The sequence below is a fragment of the Protobothrops mucrosquamatus genome, unplaced genomic scaffold, assembly GCF_001527695.2.
Source record: "Protobothrops mucrosquamatus isolate PMUCROS unplaced genomic scaffold, P.Mucros_1.0 scaffold3233, whole genome shotgun sequence".
Taxonomy (NCBI): Eukaryota; Metazoa; Chordata; class Lepidosauria; order Squamata; family Viperidae; genus Protobothrops; species Protobothrops mucrosquamatus.
Genome location: NW_015389229.1, coordinates 47,121 through 59,296, shown reverse-complemented (window position 1 = coordinate 59,296; position 12,176 = coordinate 47,121). Strand labels below are relative to the sequence as shown.

Below are 12,176 nucleotides of genomic sequence, written 5' to 3'. Positions count from 1 at the left end.
TTTAGGTGATTGTCCACTAGGACTCCGAGGTCCCTCTCACAGTTACTACTATTGAGCAAGGTGCCACCTATGCTGTACTTGTGCAATTGGTTTTTCTTGCCTAAATGTAGAACCTTGCTTTTTTCACCATTGAATTTCATTTTGTTAGATAGTGCCCAGTGTTCAAGTCTGTTCAGATCCTTCTGTATCTTAAGCCTGTTTTCTGGAGTGTTGGCTATTCCTGCCAGTTTGGTGTCGTCTGCAAATTTGATGAGTTCCCCATCTATCCCCTCGTCCAGATCATTGATATGTGGAGGGAAGCATGCAGTGGGGTACCCCAAGGCTCTCTCTTAGGCCTAGTACTCTTCAATATCTTCATAAATGATTAAGATGAAGGAAGAGAAGGGGGGAATAGCCAAACCTGGAACACTGGGCCATTTAGAGCAAAATTCATTTTAGTGGTGAAAAAAATGAGGTTTTACACAGGCATGAAAAACCAAATGCGCATCTATAGAAGAGGTTGGATCTATCCCAACAGCAGTAACTGTGAGAGGGATCTAGGACTCCCAGTGCACAATCACTTAAGTATGAGCTAGCAATGCATCAGCCCCTGAAATACCGAAAGACTTATCAGGTCACCCTTAGTCCTTCTCTGAGTTAAATTAGACATATCCAGTTCCTCCAACCGCTCGTCATGTTTTCACATCCAGTCCGCTAAATATCTTTGTTGCTCTTTTCTGCACTCTTTCTACAGTCTCAACATCTCTTTTTGTATCATGACCAAACCTGGATGCAGTATTTTAAGTGCAGCAGTAATTCATTACTAACGCTTCATGTGATCTTGATAGTATCCTTCTGGTAATGCAGAGTAGAACTGCACTCACTTTTTCTGCAGCTGCATCACATTGCCAGCTCATACTTAAGTGATTGTGCACTGGAAAAGACAATGACGGTGGACACAAGGACTACAAAGAAATTAGACAAACGAGAGCAACAAACCCTAAGTATAAGTAGAGGCTTCCAAGAAGCACTAGCAATTCTATCATTAAATGTTAATGGGTTAAATTCGCCAGGGAAAAGGAAAAAATTCTTTAGTAAATTGTATAAGACAAATGTGAATATAATAGTGCTGCAAGAGACGCACGTAAAACGGCAGCACCAATACTTGCTAAAATGTTCTACGTTAGGAAAGATGTTTATATCTTCATCACAACAGAAGAAAGGGGGAACTGTAATGTATGTAAAAGAGGGTATTTTGGCTAAACAGGTGTATAAAGAGGGTAGAATACTGATAATAGAATTAACCATGGACGGGAAAAAACTGATGTTAGTTGGAATGTACGCGCCAAATGAGGGTCAAAAACTATTTTATAAGACACTGTATAATATAATTAGAGACTTAGAACGTGATAATTTGTGCATAATTGGGGATTTTAATGCGATTGTAGATAGAGATCTAGATTATAGAAATAACAAACAAAAGAAAGGTGTTAGAAGGATATTACCTAATTCATTTTTTGAGATGGTGGAAGAACTAAATATAAAGGATTGTTGGAGGAAAAGAAATGGAGATAAGAAACAATATACTTATTATTCAGGTAGACAGCAATCTTGGTCGCGAATTGATATGGTTTGGGCATCGATTGATTTGAATTTGGGAATTGAGGAAGTTAATGATATTAATTCATGGGCAGATCACAATCCCATTACAATTAAATGGAAAGGGCAAAAAAAGATAAGGAGGTGGACCCTAAAAAGAGCAATCTTGAACCAAAATGAATTTAAATTAAAGATGGATGATCAAATGAGTTTGTTCTTTCAAAGTAATAAGAGAGAAGACACGAACAATCAGAACCTGTGGGACACGGCAAAAGCTTTTATGAGGGGTATTGCAATATCACACATGGCCAAAGACAATAAACAAAAAAGACAACCGCAAAGAAACTTAGAGGAAATTCTTAGTAAACTGGAAATGGATCTGCAGGAAGAACCCCACAAACGGGAATTGAAATATCAAATAAATATAATTAAACATAAATTAAATATTATCGAAAAGGAAAACATGGCACAACAAATTAAAAGCATTAAACAATTTTTTTTTGAAAATGCAAATAAGCCGGGAAGATGGCTGGTTTATAGATTAAGGAAACGGAAAGAAAAGAACCAGATTAGCAAATTATATAATGAAGAAGGACAGTTAATCTACCAAAATGAGGGAAAGAGAAAGGTAGCGTATGAGTTTTTTAAAAAACCTTTATGAGGATAAGAAGAAAATAGAAGAAGGCAAGATGGTGCAATACCTTCAAAAAACAGATCTGCCCAGAATCTCGGAGGAAGGTAAAAAATTATTAAATAATGAGATAACAGCACGGGAGATATCTGAGGCAATTAAAAAACAAAAAAGTAACAAAACACCAGACCCAAATGGTCTACCTTCAGAAATCTATAAAAAGCATCAGGAATTACTAAGCCCACTGTTTAATTAGAGGTATATAATGATGTATTGAATGAAGCTAAGATACCCAAATCGTGGAAACAAGCAACAATCACATTGATTCCCAAAGAAAATTCTGATTTGACTTATATTAAAAATTACAGGCCGATATCCCTACTAAACTTGGATTATAAAATCTTTATGACAATTATGGCAGATAGATTAAAGAAAATTTTATTCATACTGATCAAAATGGTTTTCTTCCCGGACGGCATATAAGGAATAACATTAGGATTATTTTGGATACGATCGAATATTATGAAGTCCACAATGAGAAATAGATGGCATTGATATTCATTGATGCGCAAAAAGCATTTCACAATGTCAAATGGGACTTCATACTAGAACAATTAAAATATATGGATTTTGGGGGGAAAATTATAAAAGATGTTCCAAACAATCTACTCTAGACAAGAGGCTAGAGTGGTGATAAATGGGGAAACAACAAAGAACTTTTTAATCCAGAAAGGCACAAGGCAAGGCTGTCCGTTATCTCCACTGCTCTTTATTTTATCATTAGAGGCTTTAATTAGAATAATTCGAGAAGACAAACAAATCAAAGGTTTAAAAGTAAGAAAAGAAAGTTTTAAGGAACAGGCATTTGCGGACGACCTTGTATTTATTATTGAAGAGCCTGTACAATCTGGTCTCAGGCTGATGGAAGTGCTGGAGGACTACAAAGAAGTAGCAGGCCTGAAAATAAATAGGGATAAAACAAAAATGATAGTTAAAAATATGACTGAAGAGCAAAAAAAAAAAAAGAATTGGAGGGAAAGATAAATATGCAGATCACGAATCCAATTGACAGCGAGATGCATCACACTTAAAGAAGACAATTATGATAAATTAATGGTGCAGATCAGGTCTGATTTGGAAAAATGGGGAAAACTATAGTTATCTTTAATGGGTAGGATAGCCACTATTAAAATTAATGTTCTTCCGAAAATGTTGTTTCTATTTCAATGTATACCAATTTGGCTCAAAAAGGATTTTTTTTACAAATTTGGACAGACTTATTTCAAAATTCATATGGCAAGGGAAACGACCGAGAATTAGATTAAAACTATTACAAGACACTAGAGAAAGAGGAGGATTTGGCCTACCAGACTGGACAAAGTACTATCAGGCAGCGGCGTTGGTTTGGCTAAGTGAGTGGATGCATCTCAAAAATACAAGATTACTGGCACTAGAAGGTCATGATTTACAGACAGGGTGGCACGCTATTTTATGGGAAGAAAGACATTTAGCCCAGCAGTACTTCTGGAAGCATTATATTAGGAGAGCATTATTGGATATTTGGGAAAAGATAAAAAGAAATAATTATATGAAAATTCCCTATTGGGTGTCTACATTAGAAATGTTCATACATCCAAATTTGATGAAACAAGGGGGTGCTGCCACCTATAAAGACATTTTGAATGAGAAAGGAGAATTAAAAACGAGAAATACTTTAAAGGAAGAAGGAATCGAACTGGAATGGTGGGCGTATCTTCAATTTCAATCCAAATTTAATAAAGACAAAAAGGAACGGGGCATAAAGCAAGAATCTTCAGAATTAGATAAAATTTTATTTAGTAGGGAAAGCAAGACCATAAGTAAATTATATCGATATCTATTAGAACAAGATATGATTGAGGAACAGGTGAAAGAAACGATGATAATTTGGAGTAAATATTTTGGGCACAATATTGATTTGGATAATTGGCAAAGTCTATGGGAAAAAAACCTAAACATTACTTTGGCAACCTCCTATAAGGAAAACCTATATAAGTTGTTTTATAGGTGACACCTCCCTCCCACAAGATTAGCACGAATGAATAAGGGGAAATCCCCGATATGTTGGAAGTGTGGAGAGACCGTTGGGAATTACTACCATATGTGGTGGAAATGCACGCAGGCACAAAAAGTTTGGAATTTATTAAAGAAATGGCTGGAAGAAATCCTGCTAATAGATATAGAGGTCAAACCGGAATTTTTCCTACTGGGAATTATAGAAAGAAAATACAAGAAAGATACAAATTATTTATTACTGCATATAGTAATGGCGGCAGGAATAGCCTTCGCTCAAAAATGGAAAGAGAAAGATATTCCAACCGAAGAGGAAATATTATTGAAAATCCTCAATTGCGCAGAAATGGATAGACTCACATTGGAACTCAAGGATAAAAGTGAAACTAAGTACTATAAAATCTGGGAACAATTTTATGATTGGATAGATAACAAGAGGGCAGCCAAGACAAATGTATAGTGTTAGAATAAAATATAGATTATAGACAAATGTATATTTAAAAGAAGAACTATATGTCTATATGAGTACTAATGTTACTGTAAAGTGACGGAAGATGTATGGAACCAGTGATGTCATATCTATGTCCAATGTGTTTTTAATTTTGTATTGTTAATAAAACTTCAATTAAAAAAAAAACAAAGATACCAGAGGAAATAAAATTTATGTTAAACGGGGAAATAAGAATGACGGAAATAGCTGAGGCCATAAGTAAACAAAAGAACAAGGCGGCCGGCCCAGATGGAATACCAGCAAAGAGCAGCAAAATGTATTTAACCAATACCTATTAGAAGTTTTTAATGCCGTTTTAACTGATGCAAAAATACCTAAATCTTGATTAGAGGCAAACATAGTACCAGGGCTTTTTTTCTCATAGAACGCCCAGAACGGAGTTCCGGCACCTTTTTTGGATGGAACCTTGTAGGGTAGGCAAAGCGGGTTGTATGACGTGTGTGAGTTCCGCACCTTTTTTTTTTTTTTTTAGAAAAAAAGCACTGCATAGTACTAATACCAAAAGACGATGTGGACAGAATACAGATACAAAATTATAGGCCTATCTCTCTACTAAATGCCAATTATAAGATTTCCGCGTCAATAATGGCAGAGAGATTTAAAAACTATTTAATTGACTTTATACATTGTGACCAAAATGGGTTTTTACCAAATAGGCAGATTAAGCGGAACATAAGGACGATTATAAACATTTTTGAATTTTATGAATTGCATAGCGACCGCCAAGTGGCACTTTTGTTTCTTGATGCACAGAAGGCATTTGATAATGTTAATTGGCTATTTCTGATTCAACAATTGAAATTAATGGATGTTGGTAAAAAAAATTGCAGAGTATAACTGCAATATACTCTGAACAGAATGTTCAGATTATAATAAATGGTGAGGCCACTAATAAATTTAGTATTCAGAAAGGTACAAGACAAGGATGCCCACTCTCGCTGGAGATTTCAGCAAGAGTAGTAAGGCAAGAGGAGCAGATCAAAGGGCTTGAGATCAAGAAGGAAACATACAAACTCCAAGCATATGCTGATGATTTAGTATTTATATTGGAGGATCCAGTGCAATCAGGTCAGAAGCTATTTGAAATATTAGAGGAGTATGGAGATTTGCCAGGCTTGAAAATAAATAGAAACAAAACAAAGATCATAGCAAAAAAATATGACTAATATACAAAAAGAAAACATTGGGGGAAAATTAGGTATACAAATAGTTCCTAAAATTAAATATTTGGGAATTCTTATTTCTACACGGTGTTCATCAATCAAAGAGGATAATTATGGAAAGTTAGTAAAGCACATAAAAGTTGACTTAGATCACTGGAGAAACCTACACCTCTCGTTTCTTGGAAGAATCTCAGCAGTGAAAATGAATATTTTACCCAAAATGATATTCTTGTTTCAAAATATTCTAATCCAATTAGATAAAAAAAAATTTAAAGAGTTGAATAAATTAACTTTAGATTTCGTGTGGCAAGGAAAGAAGGTGAGAATAAAACAAAAGTCTCTACAGGATGCTAAAGAACGAGGGGGATTAGGCTTTCTGGATTGGGAGCTGTACTATCGAGCAGCGGCCCTGACATGGATTAGGGATTGGATTACTCTGGAAAACAAAAGGTGTTTATATCTAGAGGGACATGACCTCCAGCAGGGTTGGCATGCTCACTTGTGGACAGAGAAAAGTAGGAACCATCAATATTTCTTGAGGCACAAAGTTCGGCAAGAACTCATAAAAAGTTGGAACACAGTTAAAAGCCAACACTATATAGGAGTTCCAGTTTGGCTCTCACCATTAAAAGCAGTCACATACCCCAATTTATATAGGCAAGATAAGGTCATTACATATAAAGATATTCTGTCAGAGGAAGGCCATCTAAAGCAAAGACAAGAGTTGAGACAACAGGGAGTAGTTTTGGAATGGTGGTCCTATCTTCAGATACAAGCGAGATATGTGAAAGATAAGAATTAATAGACGAAATACGGGGCTTGACAAAATACTATTAGGTTCGGAGAGAAACCAAATTAAAAATATATATAAATACATGTTAGAATATAAATTATATGAGGAACAAGTCAAAGAAACGATGATTACCTGGGCAATAGATTTGGGACACGCTATAAATCTGGACCAATGGCGGCAAACTTGGCAACGTAACAATAAAATTACGTTGGCGACATCTTATAAAGAAAATCTTTATAAGATGCTTTATAGATGGCATCTGCCACTGGCCAGACTTGCAAAAATGTAGAGTGGTTACTCACCAATTTGTTGGAAGTATAAAAAGGAAAAGGATACATTCTTTCACGTTTGGTGGGTTTGTAAAGAAGCAAAGGTTTATTGGCTTAGGGTCTGGAAATGGATAACAGAAATGACGGGTCAAAAAATTCAAAATAAACCAGAGATGTTTCTATTAGGAATATTAGGAAAAAATATAAACAAAGATGATATATATTTAATTATACATGTTATAACGGCGGCAAGAATCTTGTTTGCCCAAAACTGGAAAGCAATTGAAGTGCCTAGCGGGAGGGACTCGTCGCTCCCATGTGACACCGCTGCTGCGCGAGCTGCACTGGTTACCAGTGGTCTTCCGGGTGCGCTTTAAGGTGTTAGTTACCACCTTTAAAGCACTCCATGGCATTGGACCTGGCTACCTCCGAGACCGCCTTCTGCCACAGATTCCCTCCCATAGACCGGTACGCTCCCACAGAGCGGGCCTCCTCNTTTTTTTTTTTTTTTTTTTTTTGTTCTTTGATGTATTTTGTTTGTCTGTTTTAATATGCTGTGCACCGCCCTGAGTCCTACGGGAGAAGGGCGGTATATAAATTAAATTATTAAATTAAATATTAAATTAAATTAAATTAAATGCGCTAATAAGGAAAATTTTACATTGCGCTGAATTCGACAAGATGACTAAAGAATTAAAAAACCAGGAGGAAACAGAATATTACCTAATTTGGAATAAATTTTACAAGTGGAGGGAAACAAGAAGGAAGTCAACAGAAGGGATATCAATAGGGGACTTGATATGTATAGCTGTGTATGTAATATTTACTCTCAGATGTAAAGTATGGAATGATTAGACAAAGATACATGTCAAAGATGATACACCACGTTCAATGTTTTTTAATTTTCTTTCTTTCCTTTTGTATTTAATAAAATGATTTAAAAAAAAACATTCCATAGCTCCTGGAAGGAGTCTTCATGCCTAAGCTAAAACTGAATTAGAACTCGCGGCTTTCCATCCAGCGCCCCTGAGCCTTACGCCGGATATTTGTTTTTGATGCCTTCAAGTCAGTCAAGTCAAGTGGATTCCTGCTTTCCTGCTTAGGCCTAGGCCTGGTAGGATTGGCCAAAGTTGCACAGATGGCTTAGTAGGTAAGGCGGGACTGGAACTGAGCAATTCCCAGTCTCTACCCTGGTGCTTTTACCAGTACACCCAGCTGGATCTTCTTCCACCCCACAGAATCCACCCATTTGACCTCTTCCTGCTGCTCCAACAGCAAATTCAAGGCTGCAGCTTTCAAGATCCAATCCAACCTCTTTGCAATGGGCTCCCCCTTACTCTCCAGATAACGGATCTTTTTCATCTTTCAATCTGAGCTTTAGACTTTTCTGTTCAGGAAATGGAGGGTTCCTCTGATTGGGGACTGGTGGCTTCTGGCCTGGCCCTGTGTAGCAGCTCCTCTGCCTTTGGGGTTGTCTTTTATTTCGGTCAGTTTTCTTAGCCACATAGTGTTGGTACGTTTTGTGGGGTGTATTATTATTGTAAAAGTAATTTTGGGGGGGGCTCTTATTCTGCTAGTTTCCTTGTGTCAGTTTTAATGTGTCTACTTTATAGATTGAAATTCAATTAGTATTTATTTCTGCTCTGCACTTAATTCAATCAATCAATCAATCAATCAGAATAGAGCTGGAAGGGACATTAGAGGTCTTCTAGCCCAATCCCCTGCTCAAGCAATCAGAATATACCATTTTAGGTAGGTGGCTGTCTACTCTTTTCTTAAAACCCTCCAGTGATGGAAGCACCTGCAACCCTGTTTGAGGAATTCCACAAGTTCTATAAAAGGAAACATCCAGAAACCTCTGATGATAATCAAAAACAAGTCATTAGCCTTTATGAAGTTAACAATTTCCATGTTTTTTCTCTCCACCTACAGGTCTAATCCTGAGATGTGTTGATTAAAAAGAATCAGGCCAGAATTGAAGTAGTCAATTTCTCACCTACTGTATACTCTCAATGGAAAATCAGAAATGAAATTCAAGATTTCTCTAAACTCATCATTGTTTGCTTCAAGTGCACTTCCTTGTGTGCAATAAGAGATGATTTACACCTGAAGAATCGTTCACAGATTGAACATTTCAAATGTTTCTTCCCTGTGTGATACATGATGTACAAGGTTAGATCTAATACTGAAATCTTTTCCAAAATCTGGACACTTTTACGGTTTCTCTCCTGTATGTGTCCTTTGGTGTTTTACAAGCAGAAAAGCATAACTAAAACTTTCCTCACACTCTGGACACCCATGCGGTTTCTCTCCTGTGTGAGTCCTCTGGTGTTTCACCAGGTGGGAATTCTGACTGAAACTTTTCCCACAGATAGGACATTCAAAGGGTTTCTCTCCTGTGTGAGTCCTCTGATGTGTCACCAGGCTGAAACTGTATATGAAAGATTTCCCACAATCCGAACACTGAAAGGGTTTCTCTCCTGTGTGAGTCCTCTGATGCATCACCAGGCTGGAATTGTGTATAAAAGATTTCCCACAATCTGAACATTCAAAGGGTTTCTCTCCTGTGTGAGTCCTCTGGTGTATCACCAGCCTGCAATTGTGTATGAAAGATTTCCCACAATCCGAACATTCAAAGGGTTTCTCTCCTGTGTGAGTCCTCTGATGCATCACCAGGCTGGAATTGTGTATGAAAGATTTCCCACAATCCGAACATTCAAAGGGTTTCTCTCCTTTGTGAGTCCTCTGATGTTTCACCAGGTTGGAATTCTGACTGAAACGTTTCCCACAATCAGGACATTCAAAGGGTTTCTCCCCTGTGTGAGTACTCTGGTGATTCACCAGAGAGGAATAACGACTGAAACTTTTCCCACAATCAGGACATTCAAAGGGTTTCTCTCCTGTGTGAATCCTCTGGTGTATCACCATGTGGGTATTCTGACTGAATCTTTTCCCACAAACTGGACACTCATATGGTTTCTCTCCTGTGTGAGTCCTCTGGTGGTTCACTAAAGTGACATTTTGACTGAAACATTTCCCACAATCCAAACATTCAAAGGGTTTCTCTCCTGTGTGAGTCCTCTGGTGTGTCACCAGGCGGGAATTCTGACTGAAACTTTTCCCACAATCCGAACATTCAAAGGGTTTCTCTCCTTTGTGAATCCTCTGGTGGTTCACCAGGTGGGAATTCTGACTGAAACTTTTCCCACAATCCGGACATTCAAAGGGTTTCTCTCCTGTGTGAGTCCTCTGGTGTATCACCATATGGGAATTCTGACTGAATCTTTTCCCACAAACTGGACACTCATATGGTTTCTCTCTTGTGTGAGTCCTCTGGTGGTTCACCAAGGTGATATTTTGACTGAAACTTTTCCCACAAATTGGACACTCATATGGTTTCTCTCCTGTGTGAGTCCTCTGATGCACCACCAGGCTGGAATTGTGTATGAAAGATTTCCCACAATCCGAACATTCAAAGGGTTTCTCTCCTTTGTGAGTCCTCTGGTGGTTCACCAGGTGAGAATTTGAAATGAAACCTTTCCCACAATCCGAACATTCAAAGGGTTTCTCTCCTGTGTGAGTCCTCTGGTGTATCACCAGGCTGGAATTGTGTCTGAAAGATTTCCCACAATCAGGACACTCATATGGTTTCTCTCCTGTGTGAGTCCTCTGATGCATCACCAGGGTGGAATTGTATATGAAAGATTTCCCACAATCAGAACATTCAAAGGGTTTCAATCCTTTGTGCATCCTCTGGTGTATCATCAGACTGGAACTGCGGCTGTAATATTTCCCACAATCCGGACATTCAAATGGTTTCTCTCCTGTGTGAGACCTCTGATGTGTTATCAGGCTGGAACTGAAACTGAAACGTTTCCCACATTCAGGACATTCAAAGGGTTTCTCTCCTGTGTGAGTCATCTGGTGTTTCACCAGGTAGTAATTTACAGCAAAACGTTTCTCAGAAACTGGAGACTCCTATGGTTTCTCTCCTGTGTGAATTACTTTGCTTGGTAAAGCATTTACCACATTGGGAGCACTTATAGGGCATCTGTCCTGTGTGGGTCCTTTTATGAACCAGAAGGGAGATATTCTGACCAAAGATTTTGTTACATTAGTAGCATTTGTATGCCTTTTTTCCAGTTTGGATCCTCTTGTATGTAATCACCAATGCTTTTGTAATCTGTGCTTTATACCACAATAGTGACATCTGTGGACTTTTTCCACCGATATGCTGGAAGAAGTCAAAAATGTGTGTGGTCCCTTGTTTAGTGGTGCTTTGATTTCACCTACTGTTTTCTTCCTCCCATTGGGAGTTCTGCATTGCTGTCTGCCCTATTTGAGTATCCAATTGACCTTTTATTCCGCACTGACTTCCAGATATTCCCCTCTTTTTTTGAACAGAGAAATGATCCCCTCCACCTTGTCATGTAACGTATCCTTCTGTTCCGCATACTCTACTTTTTCCAGCTTGAAATCTCTTCTTGATTTTCTCTTGCCTTTCGCCTGCTCAGATGGGACAATTGTGTAATTTTCTGAAGGAAATGGAAAATATTTGGATTTCTGGCTTGATTTGCTTTCCTTTTCAAAAGTTATTCTCACTTCTCCAGAGTGCTCTTATTGCCATCCTCTTTGTCTACAAGATTCAAAGAAAAGTGTAAGTTCAATTGTTTATATATAATGCTTGCAGATGTGAAAAAAGGAAAAAAATATATACTGCTCAAAAAAATAAAGGGAACACAAAACTAAGACATCCTAGATCTGAATGAATGAAATATTCTTATTAAATACTTTGTTCATTACATAGTTGAATGTGCTGACAACAAAATCACACAAAAATTATCAATGGAAATCAAATTTAGCAACCCATGGAGGTCTGGAATTGGAGTTACACTCAAAATTAAAGTGGAAACAAACACTACAGGCTGATCCAACTTTGATGTAATGTCCTTAAAACAAGTCAAAATGAGGCTCAGTAGTGTGGCAGGCGATTTCGCTGGTCGCAGCTGTTTGCTGCCTCCCGCCTGTTTTGCGTAAAAGCCGGTTTGACAGCTAGCATCTGCTGTCAAACGGCTTGATACCTTTCCCCTGGGCATAAGGGGATCGGTGAGCTGCCCGGGGTAGGAGTTGAGTTCCCGAGTCGTCCTATATGGACGATGTAGGCGAGAACTCCTCCGGA

At 38.0% G+C, this 12,176-nt stretch overlaps 1 protein-coding gene and 1 pseudogene across 1 annotated transcript in view; one reads left to right on the top strand and one right to left on the bottom strand.

Annotated features, from left to right (window-relative positions):
- The window catches only part of LOC114923387 (zinc finger protein 850-like), a 30,928-nt gene that overhangs the window by 5,406 nt on the left and 13,346 nt on the right, over positions 1 to 12,176 (top strand). The window lies entirely within an intron of this gene.
- Positions 1 to 12,176, bottom strand: part of LOC107297325 — a 32,156-nt pseudogene that overhangs the window by 16,360 nt on the left and 3,620 nt on the right.